Raw genomic sequence first — 23,363 nt, forward strand, 5'->3', positions numbered from 1 at the left:
GTTTATCGCTGCAATTACATTTTCTCTGTTGATTTTTATAATTTCCTACCAGATGAAACAAATCCCAGATCACTACTTAAAACGTCTCCAATGCTGTCACCACAATGCTCTCTAGAGCTACTTTTAACTGTATAATGAAAGTGCAACATGAAAAATGACTCAAGACTCCTTTTCCCAATGCCCTAACAGACCTATGCTCCAGAGTATTGGTGGTGCATTCAGCAGTATTTAATCACATGAATGCAGTGCCTGTACCATACATATTTAAAGATATAGAAATGTATCACATGCAGAATTGTACTCGATATATATTCAGTAAACTCTCAGTAAACCAGCACCCATGGGGATTGGTAGATGAGGATAACTGTAGTTTCTGGTTGCTTGACAGTTACTATTAAAAATAGGCCTGACTAATACTGCACCCTGTACTATTTGTTTGGTTTGACTTGTTCTCAGGTTGGGGAAGAGAGGGAATTTATTCCTTTCTTTTTAAAACTCTAAAAATGGAAGGTATGTTTCTGTGGGGGGAAACACTGCAATGAATGAGAATTGTACTGTAGTTGTTTGATTATTTTTTTTCTGGTTGCTTGAGAGTGACAGTTGCTTGAGTTCTGGTTAACTTGTGTGTGTGTGTGTGTGTGTGTGTGTGTATACATATATATATATATATATATGTATATATATATATATATATATATATATATATAAAATGTATATATCTGCACACACACGTGCAGATGTTTGCGTATGGATACACTTAAGTCAAACAGCACAAATGTGAACATGTATAATGTAGACACAAAATGATCTAAGCCAAATGTATATACTACAAGCTTTTAAACGAAAAATTATTAAGTAAACCAAAAAAAGAAATACTGACAAAGGGCAAGATCACTGGCATTTTTTATGTCATGCAGTTCTTTAGACATAGCCCACACACTCTGGAGTGTATACTGCACACAGAGCTCACTGTGTGCTTCTCCATTATTTCTGAGGCTTGCATTAGTTTGTCATAGGGATGGGATTCCTAGTCAATTGACATACTACTCAAGATTGGACAATCACTCTTACACAATACGCAAGCCGACTGCAATTCAAAGGTCTCTGCTTGGTAGTTTAGCCTAGCACTACTTAGCAGCAAGGTTTTTGGAGCCCCAAGTAAAGGACAATGCCTATGATAGTGAAGCCCCTCACATAGCACAGTGTGCTGCACTGTTAAAAGACACTTGCATAGCATGAATGGCAAACATGTTTACACTATGCAAATCACCCAGCACAGCAATGCAGAAAATGTATTTACTCTTTCAAGCCTGTAACACCTTTTTGTATAGTTGCAAAAAGAAAAATCCAAGGTATCCCTCGAAGTCTCAGAAAACCAAGTATGCCAACATATACTGGGTCAAAAACTAACCAAGCAGAAACTTCGCAGTGTGGGGGGTGTGAAGTTCACTCCTTGAAAAATGTCATGCACCTAGTTCACTAATAAAATTTGAACTTTAAAATCTATATGTACTACAAAAAAAAAAAAAAACAGAATAGTAGGTAGTCCACAGCTGAGTTAAAAATGGAATATCCTAACACAAACAAGCGATCCTAGTTGAGTATAATGAAAAGCATTAAAGACATTCATTAATTTATATATAATCAGGTTATTTGGAACAAGGGAGTAGTTACACAGGGTGGTTCTGTTAAGAGTGATAAAAGCATTAAAGTCATTCCTTTAACCAGTCCCCCTTCCCCCTTAACACCATAGTGTAAACTGAGACTGTGCTACCTTGGAACTGAAACTTAAAAGCTAACTTACTAATCCAAACTTTTTTAATTGAACCAACTCACCACCAAAATGGCTAACTAACAAAAAAGATCTACCACTAAACATCTGTCAGAGTAAATATTAGTAACTTGTAAACTGAAACACTTTTAACAAAGATCGCTTTCGTACCAAATAAATACTTCATCAAGTTTGTGTATAAAAACATATCATAATATAAATGAATATGTGCATAAATCTACAAGTGAAACTTAAGTAGGCTGAAAACCCTAACTATGACTGCTAAGATGGAAATACAGTGAAACTAATGTCTTTTGGCTTTTCCCGGTTAGGGTTTGCCACAGCAGAACTCCGGTCCACTAATGATTAGCATTGGATTTTTACAGTGTCGAGTTGCCAGTCCGACGCCCAACCATACAGTGAAAATGTTATAAATAAATAGTAAAAATGTTAGAAACAAAGCATTAAGACCCTGGGGATCAGTCCAACTGTGGCATCTAACTAAGAAAGCACTTGGTTTAAATGAGTAAAAGTACCAAAAAGCACTACCGATGTCATTTATTTTCACTGTAAAATATTTACAATGTTTGATAATCGTTTATAACCATACTAGCATGTAATGTCAGCATTAATCAGTCCCATATCAGACTTTTAATAGTCTTTTAAACAGTGAGGCAGTTTTATGAGTTCTAGTATGTTTTTTATGGAGCAATAATAATTAAGCCCCAGTTTTCTAAAAGAGTTCAGTTTCAGTAGCCACAGTAGTTCACGTTTTTCTAAACGATTAGGGATGTCTCCTTCCAGTTCCAAAAGGTTCACACAATCAGTGATTTGAAATTTAAAGCCAGCATGTTTTTTGTGAAGTTGTAGGTGCCGAGCAAGTGCAATATTCTTGCACTTAGCTCTAATTTTGGAAAGATGGCCAGAAATCCTTCTTTTAAATCTGTTGAGTGTTTTCTACACATAAAATGTTTCACAGTTATTGCAACTTGCCCTGTAAACCACCTGCATTGAGTTACAGTCACCTCCTGCATTGGTTTTAATCAGTTTCTTTAAATAAGGGCAGAAAAACATGTCTCCCTCCTGTACATGCTGACAAAAAGCACAACTGGCTCCACACTTATTGGTGCATGTATCGAATGGTCTGGGCTTACCTTCAGCCCAACTGCTGATGTTTCTAGCTTTCCTATACACAAAAGGAGAAGCTTCTCCAAGGATGTCGATTATATATGAGCTTTCAGTAATTATGGCCCAATTCTCTCTAATAATATCAATGATGCTGTAATAGTCAACAGTAAAAATCAAGATACAGCTTCCATTTCACACCTATAGCTTCTTAAGGCATCCATAACTTTTCTCAGCCTGGCTTCTTTAACTTAATGACTTAGCAGCTAATAACAGACAGTAGTAGAAAGTGCTAGGAGTTATTAACAAAATGACACTAAGATCGTTAATCTAGAATGTCATACAGTAGAGAAATCGATCACTACTTGTCATTTTTTATTCATATTTTCATTACTGACAGCCCTACAGGTTATTGATGGGTATTGATGGGTATGGTGTGATATGCTATGGTGGCACACAGGAAACTTTATTGTCACTATCCATTTATATTACACTATACCAAATATAATGCTAGTTGTTTGTTAGTAATTCTGAAAATAATGTTTGCATATGCACTTAATACTTCAAAAATAAAACAATGACTTACAAATGGTTGCATGACATCTGGTAAACCTTAAGATGTTACTGAAATCTGTCCTTGATATTTGCACTGTAAGTTGCACATCTTGAGAGATAGTCAGGATTATTTATTGTGATAAATAATACAGTTAAGCGTATGTTTTCGTATCTCAATAAAAATACACTCATAGATGAATTTCTTTTTAATATGTGAAAGCTTATGTCTGGTAACAAAAATATTCTAATAACATACAGTGGATATAAAAAGTGTACACACCCCTGCTAAAATGTGATAGAAAAAAATGAGACCACAATAAATCATTTCGAAATTTTTCTCACCTTTAATGTGACCTATAACCTGTACAATTCAATTGAAAAACAAATCTGTTAGGGGAAAATATAAAAAAATGTACAATATGCTGGTTGCATAAGTGTGCACAGCCTTAAACTAATACTTTGTTGAGGAGTACAAAACTGATATGTGACTGAGTCAGGTAAGGAAATAAGGTACATAAAGAAAGCTAGCTGTGGAATGCACAAGTCCAGGAAGTCAACAAAAGAAAGGAGTGCAGGAATGCAGGAAAAAGTGGAAAACAGAAAATACTGACCAGGCTAGGAAGAAATACTGGTTGGCTAACAAAGAAGTTGAGAAAGGAGTTCGCACGATCAGTGATTTGAAATTTAAAATTCTTTAGCAAAGAATAGGGCATCAGAGGCACTCTACTAGTTTCTGCAATGTGAGACAGTAGGTGGCACAACGAAACTGTATCAGGTTGCAAGGCAAAGACAGAAAGATAAAGATAGTTAGACACCCTTCATAAGGGATTCCAGCAACAACCTGCTCACCAGTCCACATGACATCAAAGGCAGATGGAAAGAGTATTTCCAGCAGCTTCTGAATGAAGAAAACCCAACAAAAGCTGTACTGCCCCAACACAGTCTGTAATGAGAGAAGAAGAGGAGCCCACCCTAGAAGAATTAAGAACAGCACTAAAGAAAATGAAGTCAGAGAAATCAGCAGGCTCAGATGAGGTCACAGTAGATATAATAAAAATGCTGGGTGAGATAGGAGAGAAATGGCTCTTCAGGGTACTCATAGTAGTGTGGAGAGAAAGGTGTATCCCAGATGACTGGAGAATAAGCAAACTATATGAGAACAAAGGGGACATCCACAACTGTGGGCAGTACAGAAGCATGAAACTCCTGTCACATTGCATGAAAGTTCTGGAGAGGGTGACTGATAAACGGATACACATAGTACTAGAATGCAAGATGGTTGATGAGCAGTTCAGATTCAGATCAGGATGCAACACAACTGACCCGATGTGTGCAGTAAGACAGATAGCTGAGAAGAATCTAGAGCTGAGGAAAGAGACCAACTGGGCATTCCTAGGGTTGGAGACAGCATATCACAAGGTCACAAGAAAGCTGATTTGGGTAGTACTGCAGTGGTTCAATGTCCCAGAAACATGGTAGAATTCGTGCAGTCTATGTACAAGGACACATTGACTCAAGTATGAACAGTGTTCGGTCTCACACTGGGGTTCCCAGTGGGAGTGGGAGTGGGAGTGGGCGTGCACCAAGGTTCAGTTCTGAGCCCACTGCTGTTTATATTGGTCAGAGGGGAGAGATCAACAAAGTTGCTGTAAGCAAAGGTTTACCTTAAGAATGTTGACAGTCACATTGTCGAAACCACTTCCGTGAACTCTGAACTACAACTTCTCAAGTCCAAACTATAAAATTTCGCCCCCTTTTTGACCCACATTAGCACTTTTTTTTGTGTGGAGTAGTTGGAAATGTTGACGTCTGTTTTTTCCCCCCATTTTTCTGACATTTCAGCAGTACAGATTTTGCGGAAACATTTCAACAATGCACATTTGACTATATGCTTTCAACATTTTGAAGGTAAACGTATGCAAACAATGTGGCATTACAGGCAGATTCTGAGCAAGAACTTCAGCAAATGACAGGAGAATGGAATGCAAAAATGAAGGCACATGGGATGAAACTAAGCACAGATAAGACAGTGGTAATGGCAGCAAATTGGGGAAATCGGAAGAAGCTATGAATTAAGATAAAAGAGAACATAGTGGAAGAGGTTAATAGCTTCAAGTATCTGGGAGAACTGGCTGAGGAGAAGGGAAGTTTGAATGAAGAATTCAAAGCTAGAATCAGAGGAGCTGCAGCCAACTGGCATAAAGTATCAGATGTAGTCTATGACAGAAAAATGCCAAAGAAGTGGAAAAGTAAGGTGTACAAGACAGTGGTGTGACCAGTACTACTGCATGGTACAGAAACATAGGCAATAAAGGCAGAGCAGATGAGGAAGCTAGAAGTTGATGGAAATGAAGTGCCTGAGATGGTGGTAGGATGCATAGTGTGGGACAGATGAAGAAATGAGGACATAGGTAGAAGTCAAAGTAGCTCAAACTGCAGAAAAGATCAAAGAGAGCAGACTACAGTGGTTCAGACACATGCAGAAAAGCAGAAGACAATCTGGTGAAAATGATTTGGGGCAGACAGGAAGAAAGTAAAAAGAAATTAGGATGTCCAGCAAAGAGTTGGTCAGATTGTGTGAAAGAAGATCTGCGACAGTCAGGCATGAGTGTCGAAGAAGGCTGGAGTGTTGCACTGACTCAAGAATGATCGACATTTAACAAGATGCCCCAATCCCATGTAGAAAAAATGGGGAAAAACGGGGCTAATGATGATGATGAGGATGACAAACATGCAAATTTACCCAACCTAGGATTACAAGTAGTGCACATACGTTCCAGTGGACCTTTAACTCACAAGCAAAAGAAAGGCCATGACCTCTAAGGGATATCATATACAGCAACTCAGAACTCCGGAACTTTGGTAAGGATGATTTTTAGCCCATAAACCATATTCTCTCAAAAACAAACTGGAAAATATCTCTCTGCTGGGGCAAGGCCCTCTATATCCCCTAAACTTACAAATACCAACTCCATGGTCATATAACATTGAGGAAAGGAGAAACACCCCAAAACAGTGCAGCATGGTGTCAAGCAACCAATGCTTTTGCTCCAATAACAGCAAGCAACTCATTTCCACAAAAACTGTGTATTCAGGAACCGTGAGACACCACATTTAACCTACAAAATGCTAGCCCCACAAATAGATGCAAAAATGTTCACCATGCCAACTGATTTTTGAGGCCCCTTTTCAGTAGACAAAACACCTGGGTACAGTCTTTCCATATTGTTTTGCACACCTACGAAAATATGCAAATGAATAAGAGATCTAAATGATCCACCAAAATAAATAAGTTCAACAAAGACTGCTTTGAAGCATGTGGCTGACTAACTCTGCAGCAAACATAGTGGTCACTTTTACTGAGCTGCATCAGTTACCATGGCACAAGTACTACTTTCTAGTAATGCACTCAGCAATGAAACTCGCTAAACCATGAATCAAACGCACACTCACCTATTAGCAGTTTAATGCAGGGATCATTGGTTTGTCTGGCAGCTGGCTCAAAGGATTAAGGAGCTGTTAGCAAGCAGCTTCCTGTAGTCCAGTGGCCCAAGGTGTGATTCCCCTCAGCCTTCATTGTCTAATTGTATCACTCTGAGCAAGTCAGAAAAAGGTCCATAGAGATTAGTGGTCTATGTCAGTTAAAAAATAGAAACAAAATAAATAAACATACAAAAGACATACAGCAGATTCAATAAACTACTATCAGTGATGTTCTGGATACAAGAATTAGCCAAGTGTCAAAAAGATAAACAAGCCTCATGACTGAAAAGCCTTTTTGGTGTTAACTAAGCGCATTCAGAGCGGTTGTCATGGCAGTTTTATTAGTATTCATGAATGCCACAGATAAAAAGAGTCTGCACACCCAAATTAATAAAAAACATCTCCTTCACCCACTGTAGTCCCCCACTCAAAGCAATACAGTACATTCTACCTTATTAAGTCCTCTGCTCCAAACTGCAATCACAGTTTTAAGATAAGGTAAAATGCAAATAATTCAAGATAGCTGAACTTTATGCATACTTAATTGCTTACTAACACACACACACACACACACACACACACACACACACACACACACACACACACACACACTACTTTATATACAAAAAAAATGCTTCCCTACCCACACAGCACGTATCACCTTAAACCTTCCCTACATATTAATTTTAACATCTCTAACCCCCCATTACTTAATATATATATTATATATGGGTACAAATTGAGATATTTGCTGTATATGGTATATACAATAGATAGAATTACAAATTAGATAGAAGGTTCATATGTAGATGAGGATGCTTAGTAGATTAGGGTTAGGCAACAAGGTTGATAAGAGTGGTTAAGGGTGCGAGGGAGATCACTGTGGGGTCAAATGACATTATATTTGGAAATATAGGCATCTTGAGGGACCAAAACTTCTGTTAGTTCAGTTTCCATTTTGCCAATTATATCTTTTGACTGCTTGTTTCTTCAAGTAGCTTTTCCATCGTTCTGTGAAACAGCTGACATTAACTACACTTGCAAATATAATTACTAAAAAAGTGAAACTATTCTGCATACTTAAGAAAGCCAAATGTTACAATTCCACTATTAATAAATCCACATTTCCCTGTCCACTCACTGTAGCTGACCACTCCACCCTATGTCCTTCTCTGCTAAGTAATACTGGTACTGATACTGTGGTTGCCCAACTGCCTAGTGTCAACAAAATATATTCAGACAGCTGAACAATACATGTAGTTGAGAAACCACAACTACAGTTCTACAATAGAATGAAACTACTTTGTTTCCTTGCACAAAGAAAGTGGCAAATCATCTCCCACATATTTTCCTTTCCAGAAGTCCTAATTTGGATATAGATATAAGCCTGCAGCTTGATCTTCGCATTAAGACCCTTCTCACTCCTTGACTACTAATAAAATCACATTTTTTCTGTTCTTTATGAGATTTTGACCAAATAATGGTAGTTTCATCATTTGCTAACATTCTAAGCCCCAATGTTCATTGTGGCATCTATGGATCCACATCTCATGAAATATAACCACTGTCGTACAGTTTTATAAGAAAATGCCACATCACATACAAGGGCTGTAAAGTCTCCTTTTAAGATGTAGTAGCAAAATAATACTTCAGATTTACTAAAGTTTTCTCTCACAGTATTACAAATTAGCAAGTTAGTACCCAAGAGTTTAGTCTGTCAAAGACTTCATGATAACATTATAGAATTTTAATATATTTACAACACAATGCAGAATTCCACAGAACATTATCTCATGAATTCTTGCGGTGTCCTTTCATATTTCTATCCTAGAAGATGTCTTTGGGCAGGATATTTCACTTCACACAGAGCCTTCCAAATCACCCTTTAAGACAAAATTGTGAAATAATACTTAAGACTTAACAACAAGAACCCATAAGGGGAGTATGCTGAACATTTTCCCTAGAATATTGTTGGGTACTAAAGTTATGAGTCTACATTTAATACTGCAAACACTTTCTTACAATTTTACTGAAGATCAATATTTTACATCAGATTACAAAACACTGCCTATAAGACTTCATAGATTTTACAATTTAAATCCTCAAGATGAGTATTCTGGAAATGATTTTTTTCTCAAAAAAAATTACTAACTGCAAATGTTTATTTATTCTATATTTTGATCATGTTGTCCACCTAGGTTAAAATCCTGAAAAGTTCCAACATACTGCTAATGCAATATTGCAGTCATAAATGAAATAACTATACATGAAGAGCTAATAAAAAGGCTGGCATATAAGACTCTAAGATGCGTACATACAGTCAGCCTTGTAATATGCTATGAAAAGATTGGGATGTCAACAGAAAGCAAATGTGTATAAGTCATAAACAAAGAAAATGTATCTGATCGTCATCTCAGACTTTCTTTAAAAAACTGGTACTACTTTAAATATTTGATGCATATAGTATATACAATAGATATAATTACAAGTTAGACAGAAGGTTCATATGCAGATAAGGGTGATTAGTAGATCAGAGTAAGGCAACACAAGGGTGGTAAGAGTGGTTAAGGGTACAAGGGAGCTCATTGTGGGGTCAAATTATGTTATATTTGGAAGTATATGTATGTTGAGAGACCAAACAAAGAAGTTATGTACTCACCATAACCTTCTATCTGAGTAGGTACTTCAGTTGTCTGCAACCTGTGGGTATCGGATCCGACCTCGGATCCGAGCCGGCAGCTTCACTAGCTAAAAGATCCGAGCTCCTAGCTCCTCCGTCCTACCCATAATCCCCTGCTGCCTACTGTATTACCTCAGATCGAGTTTGCTCAGTCCAAAATTCACACCTTCGACAGAGGATCAAGTACTGCCTAACCTCATGAAAAAAACATTTTTCAGGTGACCAGGTATCACGATATGGTTAGGGGGCATGGAGGTGGGGACAGTTGCAGATAAATGAAGTACCTACTCAGATGGAACGTTATGGTGAGTACATAATTTCTTTATCTGAAGTAGTTACTTCATTTGTTCTGCAACCTGTGGGACAGAGTCCCCAGCTACCTATAAAAATAACCCTGGGTGGCCTTACGGAAGGATATTCCGAAGCACCGCGGAGCCAAAGGAAGCCCTACTCCTCGAAATCATATCCAATTTATAATGGGAAATGAACGTATGAGAAGAGGACCAAGTAGCTGCTGAACATATGTCGTCCAGAGGAACCCTGGACCAGAAGGCTGCTGATGTAGCAATGGATCGGGTTGAATGAGCGTGGATTCCCATAGGAACTGGTTTACCTGAGGATGTATACCCGTGGATTATGCACTGAGAAATCCAATTAGCTAGGGTTAGTTTAGAAATTGCCTTTCCCATAGCTGATTTGGCGAAAGACACAAACAACTACTCAGACTTGCGAAAATCTTTAGTCCTGTGCAGGTAGAAACGTAGTTGTCTGTGTACATCCAGTTTGTGCAATGTGTACTCCCCTTTGTTCTGAAAATTTGGAAAGAATACCGGTAAATTGATTGATCGGTTAATATTTTACTCTGAAGCCACCTTTGGTAGGAAAGACGGGTTAGTCCTGAGAGACACTCTATCATTGTGAAAAATGAGGTAGGGGGGTTTCATGCACAGGGCTTGGAGTTCTGAAACCCTCCTGGCTGACGTAATAGCCACTAAAAAGGCTGTTTTCCAAGACAAGAATTTTAACAGAACCGAAGTGGCAGGCTCAAAAGGTGGACTTGTCAAAGCTTGTAAGACTAAAGTTAAGTCCCATGGAGGAACCACCGATTTCACTGGTGGTTTCAAAAGAAAAATGCCCCTCAAGAGGGTTATGCTACAGATCCCAGTCCATCTCCCACGTAAAAATGGGAAATGGCTGCTAGTTGCACCTTAACTGTGGAAGCGCTCGCTCCTTTTTGAAAGATTAGCGACAAAAACATCCAGAATCGTTGGAATAGGGACTGTAAAAGGATCCAGGCTCTTGCCTTCGGCCCAGATGGAAAAACGTTTCCATTTACTATTGTAAATTTTTCTGGTAGCAGGCTTATGGGCCGCCACCAGAATGGCCTTCACTGGTGATGAGATACCGGGAGTCCTAGCCATCAGAGGAACTGGATCAACCAAGCAGTCAGCTTGAGGTTTAGCAGGTTCGGGGTTTGGCATCTCGCAGGATGCAAAATCAAATCTGGAATGGGATCCAGGATCCATGGAGGAACTATACTGTGAGACCGCAGATAAGGGAACCAGATATGACGAGGCCAGAATGGGGCTATGAGGATAACTCTGCTCCCCAACCGATGTGCTTTCTGAATGAACTTTATCATAAGCGGGAGGGGGGATAAGCATAAAGGAGACCGGGTGGCCAAGCATGTACCAGAGCGTCTCTCAGGGTCTCCCCTGAAGGGGGAAGTATTGCGAAGTACTCGCTGCACTTTGTGTTTGACAGAGAGGCGAAAAGATCGCAGCGAGGCCAACCCCATGAGCGGAAGATCTGCTTCGCAACTGAAGGATTGAGAGACCACTCGTACAGGGTGAGAATCACCCGACTCAGTTTGTCCGCCAATATGTTGGACCGACCCGGAATGTGCATTGCTACCAGAAAGCGGTTGGTGGATATCGCCCATTCCCACACTCTCATAGCCTCTCGGCAGAGAGGATAAGACTTGGTTCCCCCCTGTTTGTTTATGTACCAGACTACCGCCATGTTGTCTGTCTGGATCGCAATAGTCTCTAGAGGGAGAAGGTCGTGGAGAGCTTGCAACGTCAAAAGCACCGTCCTCATCTCTAGAACATTGATATGCAAAGCGGCCTCTATGGGGATTCACGTACCTTGGACGGTTCTGTTCGAACAATGCCCCCCCCCCCACCCGAGGCGAGAAGCATCCGTGGTCAACGTGGCTTGGGGTGGGGGAATTACAAAGGGTGTCCCTTTTCGCAGCTCCAGTGAGTGAAGCCACCAAAGGAGGGAGTCCCTGCAAATTCTGCTCAGTGGAATAGGGGTGTTCAGCGGGTGAAACACTAGTGACCACTGAACTTGAAGAGTCCACTGTAAGGTCCTCATCCGTAGGCGTGCATGAAGAGAGAGACCGATGGCTGCTGCCATAGACCCCAGTGCCCTCAGGACTAACTCCGCATGCAGGAGCTGGGCTTCGAAGAAGGGCTAAGATCTGATGCGATAAGCTGTTCAGCCTGTCTGGGGTTAGGAAGGCCCGAGAGATGCGTGTGTCCAATTTGGCCCCTATAAACTCCAAAACCTGCACTGGTTGAAAGAAGGACTTTTGAAGGTTCACTGATATGCCCAAACTCTGGGCGAGAGTTAGAGCATAATGCCTTGCAATGCAGAGTTGATGCCTGTTGGGGGCGGCAAGGAGCCAGTCGTCCAGGTATGGGAACACCTGAATGCCCTGGAGTCTCAGGTGGGCTGCAACCACTGCCATGACCTTGGTGAACACCCTGGGGGCTGAGGTGAGGCCGAACGGGAGAACCCTGAATTGATAATGACTGTCTCCCAGCCGGAAGTGGAGAAACCTCCTGGATCGCCTGTCCATCAGAATGTGGTAGTACGCATCCTTGAGGTCTATGGAGCACATCCAGTCGTTCTCCCGAAGAAGGGGAAGAATAGACTGAAGAGTGACCATCCGGAACTTCTCCTTGGGGACGAAAAGGTTCAGGGCGGAGAGATCTAGAATTGGTCTTAAGTCCCCCGTCTTCTTTGGCACCAAAAAGAACCTGGAGTAGTAGCCCAATCCGGACTGGTCTGGGGAGACGGGCTGGATGGCTCTTTTTTCTAGCAGCTTTGACACCTCTGAAGCTGCTGCCTCTCTTTGATCGGGTGGGACATCAGGGAGGTGCCTGACTTTGGGGGGTAGGTTCATGAAGGGAATGGCGTAACCTCTGGATATGATTCGTAGCACCCATCAATCTGTCGTGATGGACTCCCAATTTGTCAGATGTTCCGATAAACGCCCGCCGACTGCCTCCAGAGAGGGACAGCCGGGTAAGCCCTCAGGGCTGTTGCGCGGGCCTGTCCGAGAAAGGTTCCCTAGACCCAAAGTTACACGGCCCCCCTCTGCCTCTGGGCCGGCGTCCACCTTGTCCTCCTCTGCCTCTAGAGGACGAGGGGTCCGAAGCCGGATGGGACTGCTGAGACTTGCGGAACCACAACTTCTTTTGTCCCCTCTGATTCATTGAAAAGGATCGTTGGGGATTTGAGAAGCAGACCCCGACGGCAGACAGCGTCTTCCCATCCTTCTCGCTTTGGACCAGCGTCTCTTGTACAGTCTTGCCAAAAAGCGAAGATCCGTCAAAGGGCGCATTCGCAAAGGACACCTTGAAGGGTTCCACGAAATCGCAAAGGCGGAGCCAGATGTGGCACCGCAAGACGACCCTGGCTCCGCTAGCCCTAGCGGCTCCCTCCGTAGCATGAGAAAGTAACCACATGGACGTGTTAGAGATGGTCTTTAGAGTGGCCATATGAGTCGCAAATGTGCTTTTATCCACGACTGTCATGGACTCTGGGGGGGCTGCAGCGTATTCCTTAATTAAGTCTCACTGTAGCCTGATAATGTGTGCCATATAGTTCAGCGCCCTTATGGAGAAGGTTGCTGAAGCAAACACCCGCTTCCCAATGCGGTCCATCGCCCGAGATTCCTTATCTGGAGGATGGACCGAGGAACTCTCCTGTGCGAGTTCCTTCTTCGTGGCGGCCGCCACCAACATGGCATCAACAGGGGACCCCTTAGCCCAGGACTGCCTATCTGCGGGGGGGTGGGGGGGGGGGATGGGCGGCTAAGAACTTTGTCGGGACGTCTGGGGATTGGCTTTACGGTGTCGGGTTCCTTCCACGCCCTGGTAGTGATTAAGTCCACCAGGGGGTCAGCCAGGGGGGACACGCAGGAGGTAGACGGGCCTGCCTCAAATGCCTCCAGGAACACCAATTCGTCTGAGGAAGGTTTTTGGGCAGACCACCCCCTCTAATACTCAACATTTCCATGATGTCTCCAAAGGAGACATCCTCGGGGGGTGACCTTGGGAAACCTTCCCCTTCATCCAAATCCGTGTCCGTGGTGAGGGACTCAGGGGAGTCCAGGTGCCTCCTTTTACACTGCCGTTTGCGAGGCACCTCCTCAGTGGAACTGTCCGAGGAAGGCTCACCCACAGGGTCCTCTTCCTCCAAGGGAACTAACTGGAGGGTTTGAGCAGGCTGTCCCATAGGATGGATGATGGAGGATAGATCCACATGCATAGGGGGAGCGGGAGGACCCGAGGCCCGGACCGGGGATCTGGAAGACCTCGACAGCACCCTCTCCAATACCTCAAAAGCCGAAGGAGAACTACTTTCCCCAGGCACGGAAAATAGTCTCCTCGGCTCCGAAGCAGGGATCGGCGTCGGAGCCGAAGCGGTCGGATCCGAGAGAGAAGTGTGCTCCGACCTAAACTGCACCGGAGACACACCAATCCCCATGGATCCGATGCTCGGCCCCGAGAGCTAGGATCCGACACGCTTGAGGGTACGGTCGGCGTCGAAGATACCAGAGCTATCGGCGCCGACGAAACCCCGGCTCCGAAAGGGCCCAGATCCGATGACTCCAAAACCCTAAAGCGGGTCGGAGAAGGAGTGATCGGAGCAAAGAGAGGGGCTGTGCTCCCCCCCCTGAGGAGGGAGAGGCAAGAGCACCCCCATCTGCATTTGGGTCTGCAGGAATCGACGCATCATCCGATCCATGTCCTCGTCGGTAAGGCTCCTGGTTGACCTAGAGGAAGTCGTCGAGGCGGGCCGGGAGGGCCGCCTCGACGACCTCGAAGGAGACCGGTACTCCTCCTCCGGCGAGAAACAAGGCGAACGGAGCCGAGAGGGGGAGGATCCGGAGATCTTCGAGGGAGAGCTAACAACTTTCGATGGAGGGGCTGAGGGGTGAACCTCAGCCCGCCTTTTATGAGACCTGTGCTTATCTTTCTCTTTATGTCTCTTTTCTTTACAGACAGAAGCACTAGAGTCCCCCGAACTCTACACAGCAGAGGAAGTTTGAGTCCCAGGCAGAGCGGGGGGAGCTAAAGGTACTGGGGCTACGGAAGCAGCCTGAGCCTTCGAGGCGGAGGAAGAAGAAGCCTAGTACTGGGGAAGTAAGCCCGCCAGGATCAGGTTGTTCTTCCTGTCCCCAATTGCCCGGGAATTAAAGGCTGCACAAATTTGGCAAGCCGTTGATAAATGGGCCACTCCCAGGCACAAAACGCACTGAGTGTGGCCATCAGCTGGGGAAAGCTTATGTCCACACTCAGAGCACTTAGAAAAAAACGGCCTTGGGCCCTTCAGCCATCACAGATACACACACCCAAACACTAAGGGGGGGAGGGGAACAACACGTGACGCTAATGACTACGAATAAAACTACCACAGAAAAGGGGTTCTAATACTCTTAATTCTACTAGGGGAATTAACACCACAACACATGCTAACTAAAAATTTAAATTTAAAGATGTTTTCTCAGAGAGAAAAAAGGTAACAATCTCACCAAGCCTAAGGAGCTCTTCACAAGTAGCTGCTTCAGCCGCAGCAAACTCAATCTGAGGTAATACAGTAAGCAGCAGGGGATTATGGGTAGGGGGAGGAGCTAGGAGCTCGGATCTTTTAGCTAGTGAAGCTGCCGGCTCGGATCCGAGGTCAGATCCGATACCCACAGGTTGCAGAACAAATGAAGTAACTACTTCAGCTCTTCTGTTAGTTCAGTTTCCATTTTTCCAATTATATCTTTTGATTGCTTGCTTCTTTGACTAGCTTTCCCATCAGTCTGTGATGTAGCTGACATTAACTACATTTAAATATGTGACTCACTTTGGTCATAGTTGTGTAACTGTGAAGTTAACTAAGGTTGGTGTTTCATTAATTCTTTCATTTCATAGTACCCAAACTATAAAACATATTTTCTTATCTATATTTTCATTTTTTTTGTTTTCATAAAATCCATATTCAATCACTTTCATATTTTATCCTCATAATTTCTGATATTTAAAAAAAATGCATGATTTATGCTACAGCTTTCTAACTCTCACATTTTAGAAAAACATGTTCTGTTGTTTCTTCTCCACAATATAAGCATATTCTTTCACTTTTCTTTTTAGAAGGCATATCTGCCATAACAGGTATTTCTTTATTCCCAATCTCCATAAAAAATCTTGGCATTCAACATTATATTCACATCACTTGTTTCTTTAATTGTTTAATCTTTACTTCTGGAACATTTTCCCATGGAGCAATAATATTTTCTCACAATATTATTATACCGTGATTTTCTATCTTCTTCCCTTTCATCAATATTCATTTCCACATTCTTATTTATTTATTTTGTTGATAATTCTCTTTCTTCATTAAAACATTTTTTGGTTCTTTTATTTCTTATAATTTCCCCCAAAGTCCTTATATTTAGACTTCAATACATTTGCCACTAATTTCTCATTTTTTCGTTTAACCATTTCAATACCTTATATAAATGGGTTCCGGCATGTAGCTCGCAAAACATTTCCCTGTGAACTACATGGTCAACACCAGAATACTGCAGCAGCACTTTGCAGTAGAGTGGTATGGCTGAAAAGCACAATCGCTGCAGCTGTACACTATGAAAAGAAATGTTTTACATTGCGGCAATCTACAAGGACAGCTACTAGATGTATTCTAACAAGAGACAGCTGCGCAAGAAGTGTTGCACTGTCTTGCTTAAATAAGGTGAAACTTTCGCTTTTCTTCCTTGTAAAAAGTACCTTTGTTTATACAATAATTCTCTAGTTTTCTCAATTTTTCTTATACTTTTTTTCTCATAATCTCAATTATTTTCTAAATTATTTGTTGTATCTCTAAGTATTTTAGCATATTCTTGCTTTTTTCTTTATTTTTCAAGTAGACAACTATCTTTATATGTTCTTTTAAAAGCAATCCACCATTTTGACCAATTAATATAAAATGCTTTCCTAGTAATATATAATTGCTTAATATGATTCCTCCAGTTTTCATTCCATTCCTTTTTTATATATTTTCCTATGTTTATACTGTTAACTGTATTTCCAACCACATTGCCAAATGATCTGAGAAACCTGTTGCAATAGTTTCTTTATCCTTTAAACATAGTTTTCTGATACCAAAAATAATCTATTTCAGATTTTAAAGCACCTCTTCTACAAGTCCATGTTTTTATTCCATATCTAATTTTCCACATTTTACTTCCACTATCTTTTTTACGCATTTTCCTCTTTTCATTTCCCCTTAAGTCAAAACTGAAATCTTCTGTAGTTATAGGTTTACAAACACATAATCCAATATTTTCTGAAAAAGATTCTCCCTTTTTTACTACTCACATATGCACATATAGCAATAGTTCTATACACTTTTTCTTGCTATCTTATGTCTATAATACTTAATCTTCCCATTTTGAATACCATTACATCCAGAATTTTCACTACTCTCCTACACAGAACCGCTATTCCTAAACAATGTTCATTCCCTATGCTCTGGATTTTTCCCCATCCCACACGTCTGTAATCTTTCCTCATGTGTCACGATTCTTATGATCTTGAGAATAATTATATCAACATCACATTTGTTACACCATTCTAAAACTGCTATCCTTTTTGCAACATTTTTCAGACTAACATTCACTGAAAGAATTCTTAAATTATTCCTTTCACTGTTTCTTAGTTTAGGAGATACCTTCTTACAAGAAAAGCACTATCCATTCCTTTCTTTTCCTTTGTATTAAACTTTTCTTTTTCTATCTTTAACTCTTCTACCAAAAGGAATTTTTTTCCCTCTTACCATTTTCCAACTTATATTCTTCTTCACTAACTTCTGATTCTATCTCTAATTCATCTCCATTATTTATTTAATTAGTTTTTGGTATCTCTCTTTTTTTCTGAAGTTTCATCTATTTCTATCTTCTCTTCAGTCCCTTCTTGTTCTTCATCTTTACTCTGATTTATAATACTTATCTCAGTCTCTTTTTCTTTACAATCCATCTATAAATGTCCCTTTTTACATTCGTAACATTGAAGTTCAGATTTTCTTGCTTCATGTCCTGTTTTACCACATATATAACATTTCTTTTTATCACAACTATTAACTAAATGTCCTTCTATACAAAAATAACATGTCCTTGGTTGTCCCCAGTGTTTTACAACACCCATTACTATCAACATTTATAACACTTGGAATACGTACAACTTTTTCCGTTTCCATTTTTTCAGAATGACATTACAATCCCATGCCCCAGTCCATAAGCCCCTATTATCATAAACTTTTGAAATGTCTATTATTCCTTTACATATAATTTTAAATGCTCTTTTAAAGTCTCTCTCTACATTTAAGATCGAAACTGTATATGAACTTTCTTGTTATAAAAATTATATATTCAATTCCAAGGATTGTCATGTTCTTTTCAAATTCGCACAAAAATCTCTCCATATCTTGTACATTCTCAAAAAAAAAATATCACAAAATGTCACTTTGTTAATCAAAGCAAATGCTCTTACCACTTGCATTTTTACATACAAAAGTAACATTACATTGTCCCGTACCTCTTATCTGTTCAGTCCCTGTTCTTTTTTGCTTTGCACTCTTAGCATGAATTTTCTTTTCACATTGTCCTCTTTTCTCTTATTCTTTCTCGTGTAGCTGCTACTGTCTCTGCATACATTTTCATTGTCTTTCTGCTGCTTCCTTCCAGCCTTGCTTCATCTCCTTCAGCAATTTTTTCCCACAATGTTCCCCCATGAAACATTTTTTGGCTCACTTCGGTTGATTATTTCTTGAAGTATATCATCCCACAAACCTCCTGATTGGAGGGCTTAACTATATACTCCAACTGTCACTTCAGTCAGATCAAACAGCTTTCTTTGAAAAACTTCCTGCAAGCCTTCTACAACTACACTGCTTACTTTTCCCACGCTGGCATTCGCTTCTGCTACCATCTGTTGATGTTTCATCTCACACACTGTCCTCCCAGATGCTTCGATGCTAGGAACAGGATGTGCACACATACTCACGTACAACAACATGAGTGCTGACTGTAAGTAGGGATCTTTTATTTACATACTAAAAAAAACTCTTATGTACAAAATATTTACAAATGTACAGATATATAAATATGCAAATAAACACATATTCATAATTTTCCTTACAATCATATTCAATTTTCATCCTTATTAGACCCCCCACTCCTTTTTCCATAACCACCACCTGAGTTTGCTTAATATTGTTGCTAAAATCCATTAATCATTATATTGAATTTCATTTATTCTTTCATTCCATGTAACCTATTCAATATTAAAAAAAATATTAAATAATTTTTTTTATTTTTTTAACATATTCTGTTCCTATAATATCCATCTTTATTTATTTAACATTTGTTTTATTTATGATTTTGTTGACTGGGAAAGTCCGACTTGGGCAGAGCCTATTTTCAGCAGAGGCCCAGGATGAAATGCACCAGATGCATGGCTTTGGAATATGGGAGGAAACTCACGTGAATGCAGGGAGGACATCCAGACTCCACACAGAAGGCACCCCAGTCGAAAATCAAACCTGAGAACGTCTTGCTCTGAGGTGAAAACGTTAACCGCTGCACCACTGAACCGCCATGGATATTTAATCATATCCAAGTTTACTTTATCCATCTTTGAAAAATGTTAATTACTTAGTTTTCCCTTTACTCTTTTACATTTCAAAAACACATGTCAATAGTTTCTTTTTCTTGACAATGTAAACATATTCTATCACTTTTCTTTTTATAAGACATATTTCCTTTTACTAGTAATTTATTTATTTCCGGTCTCCACTAAACAAATCTTGACATTTTACCTTCTGATTTCACCATTTGCTTCTTACTTTTACAGCTTTATTTTTTCATCTTAGATTTTCCAATGGTTTTACATAGTAATGTTTTATCATTAAATTCCTATACCATACTTCTTCCACATCATCAGTTTTTATTTTCCACAAAAATAGGTTTTCTTGGTAACATTTATTTCTTCATTTATACACTTTCTTTCACTCTTTTTTACCATACTCTAAAATGGATCATAGTTATTTTTATACAAATTTTCTACTAATCTGTCATCTTTTTCATTTATCGACTAACACTCTGTACAAATTTAAAGAAGCAACATATACCACTGGGTTAATTAACGCTAAACCTCTTTCTTCTTTATTTACAAACAAAAATCCTCTTACCAGTGGGTTTAATCTAGAACCTCATATAACAGAAAAAAAAATCTGCAATAATTCCTTTTCAAATACTGTTGACAACATAAAGACACTTGCTAAGTACACTCGATTCACATCAGTACTGAATTTATCAAATCAACCTTTTTTCTGAAAGATAATTTATAAGTTCTCCAGAAAAGACAAGTTTGTTCTATTTCTTCTATTGCTTTTTTCATTGAATTATACTTATATCTTTATTCCCAAATTTTATACCCAACAAAAAAATCTCATTCACTGTAATATATGTATAGATAAATCCTTTATCTTTACTACAGCAACTAAACCATTACTTTTCTCTATTTAAAGCCATCCTTATCACCTCTAGAGACTCATTTGTGCAAATTATTAATTTTATCCAAATATATAGTTGCGGTGGTGGTGCTGCGGTAGCGTTGTCGCCTCACAGTTAGACGTTGCCTGTTCGATTCTCAGTTAAAGCATCTTCTGTGCGGCGACATGCGTAAATGGGCGTTCCTTTGATGAAGGTTGTGCGTTAGGCCCAGCAAGCCAGCATGTAAAAATCTACTGCCAATCATTAGCGGACCGGAGTTCCGCTGTGGCGACCCCTAAAAGCCGAAAGACACAAATTAATTTTAACCAAATGTTGTTTTCTACAATTATGTCATCTGCATATGTTAACAGAACTGGAATTCTTAAGCATTCAACTGTTATGTACTCTGCCACCTTCATTTTGTAATGTATTTCACATACCATCGCATTCATAACTAATGCAAAAAGTATAAAACTGATTAGGCATCCCTGTATTACACCACTCTTCATATGCACCTCTTAGTTTGACCAGACATTTTACAAGTATTTTACTTTATTATTACTATATGCTGACATGGTTCCCCTTCATAACATCGCAGCCCAGTTTGTCAACTTTGAAAAGTGTGAGATGAAAACATTGTAACTACAGAAGCACGAAGTCTCGGAACATTGTCTTTCCCCTCCGAGAAAGTAACCACTTCGCCACCATGATTAACTTTGCCCTTTCTCCACTGTAGTGCAATCTTGGAGTTGGGATATTTAAGTAGGGGGGTTTGGGTGGAGATGGTCCCCACTTAGATGGCTGTAATTTGTTACGGTTGTGGTTTTTTCGTTGGTGGCCAAGTGATTGCTTTCCTGCAAAAGAAAGACGATGTTCTGGGATTTTGCGCTTCTGTAGTTACAACGTTTTCATCTCGCCATTTTCAGAGACGACAAAATGGGCTGAGATGTTATGAAGGTAAACCGCTGACACACAATTTCCTAACTTTCTTATTTAAATTACATTCTTTCATTATTTCCCGTAAGAGTTTATGTCTAATTGTATCAAAATGCCTTATTAAGGTCTTCTATCATGATTTTCACCTCTTTTCTATTTAAAATATCATCCACAATTTCGCTATCATTAATAATTCTTGACAACTATTTACTCTTTATCTTATATATAGGTTCATGTACTAAGCTAATGGCCCTGGAGCTTTTACAAGCCTAGCCCATAGGATTACCTTGGCATCGTGCCACCCGACCTTAGTTCCTAGTGCCTCTGTCGAGTAGAGCCACTGGAGTGATCCCCGGGGTGAATTTCTATTTCTCATCCACTCATCAAGATTTCTCTTGAAGAGGGCCACTGAGGTACTCTGCTTGACATGTATGGGAAGTCTGTTCCATAGCACGGGCTATCTCTGGGTTATGAACTTGTCCCTCCAGCATGTTCTGTTGATTGTGGTAATGAGGATAAGGTCTCTGGAGTGTGTGGTGCGGAGGGATTGGAATTTCTTTAGATGTAGCATTTCTAACAGAGCTGGGTCAGACATGGCTTTGTAAGTCAAGCAGAGAACACCTCTAAGTAGGCGATATGAGACAGAGAATAGCTGGAGTTTTTTTTAGTCTGTCCATATAGAACATGTGTTTAAAGCCTAGGATCCTCTTTTTGAGGTACTTTTGCTTTTTCTCCAGCTGTTGCGGGTGTCTAGTGAGGTACATTCCAAATGGGGTACTGTACTCGATGATTGTCCTAATGAGGGAAGAGTAGAGGGAGACAATGACCTCTTTCTTTCTGGATGCAAAACCCTAAGTAATGAGATGTGCCACATAGAAGGACTTTTTGACCACAGTGGCAACGTGCTGGTCAAAAGAGAGGTTGCTGTCAACCTGTGTTCCAAGATTTCTTTTAATGCCTTCTGTGTTCAGTGGACTACCATCAATGTGGTAATTCAAGAAAAAGGGTTCTTCCCAAGGAGGATGGCGATACATTTTTTGGCATTGAGCTTAAGGCCATGGTTCATTCACCAATCATTGGTGTCATTGAGGCCTTTCTGTATGATGACATCACTTGGGGAGTTAATAATAGCTCCCAACTTGCAATCATCTGCGAACTTTGTCAGCCAGAGTCCCTTCATGTTGCCCTAGACTTCAGAGAAGTAGATACCAAACAGCAGAGAACCCAGGACCGAACCCCTTGGGACTTCACTCATGACTGGTCAGCAGTCTGACTTTGAGTCAGCTACTTTCACTCTGTGGGCTGTATCTGTGAGCCAGTTTGCAACCCACCTAGTGATATAGGGGTTGATGTCTAGCTTAGTGAGTTTTTCTATGATTCCGGAGTGGAGAATGGTATCAAAGGCCTTGGCCAGATCAAGATAGGCTGTATGAACCATCTTGCTTTCATCCACAGCTCTGGTGACTGACTCAAAGAAGTCAACCAAGTTGAGCAGGCATGATCTACTCTTCACAAAACCAAACTGTGTAGGATCTAGAGTTTGGAGATTCCCTATATCCTTGTTTAACAGGTCCATGATGATGCATTGCACAGCTTTGCATATAAAACTCTTCAGGCTAATTGGGCGATAATTCCCGGGGTCTGTAGTCACTCCTCCTTTGTGGAGAGGGATGACTGTAGCATTGCACCATTTGCTATGGACAAAGCCTGAGGTCAGGCTGTGACTGAAGACGGCACACAGGTGAGGTGCCGGTTCACTCTGTAGTTCATGTAGAACACAGCCAGGGATATTGTTAGGTCCCATAAAAGCTGTATTCGTGGCCTTGGACAGTGCTGTTTTAACCTATGTAGCAGTAATACTGGGTGCCTGTCAATCTACTGGTATTGTGATTGGTCCTTTGGGGGGTAAAGTTAGCACTGAATCTGTCGGCCAGTATATTGACAATACCTGTTGGCCCGGTATAGAAGGTACCATT

The 23,363-nt window shown here is 40.6% G+C and overlaps 1 protein-coding gene across 1 annotated transcript in view; it reads right to left on the reverse strand.

The window, feature by feature from the left end:
- The window catches only part of DDX11 (DEAD/H-box helicase 11), a 1,280,855-nt gene that overhangs the window by 235,569 nt on the left and 1,021,923 nt on the right, over positions 1 to 23,363 (reverse strand). The gene's annotated exons all lie outside the window — the stretch shown is intronic.

The sequence above is a fragment of the Protopterus annectens genome, chromosome 11.part0 (genome assembly GCF_019279795.1).
Source record: "Protopterus annectens isolate FY-2018-M chromosome 11.part0, PAN1.0, whole genome shotgun sequence".
In the NCBI taxonomy this organism is placed as follows: domain Eukaryota; kingdom Metazoa; phylum Chordata; order Ceratodontiformes; family Protopteridae; genus Protopterus; species Protopterus annectens.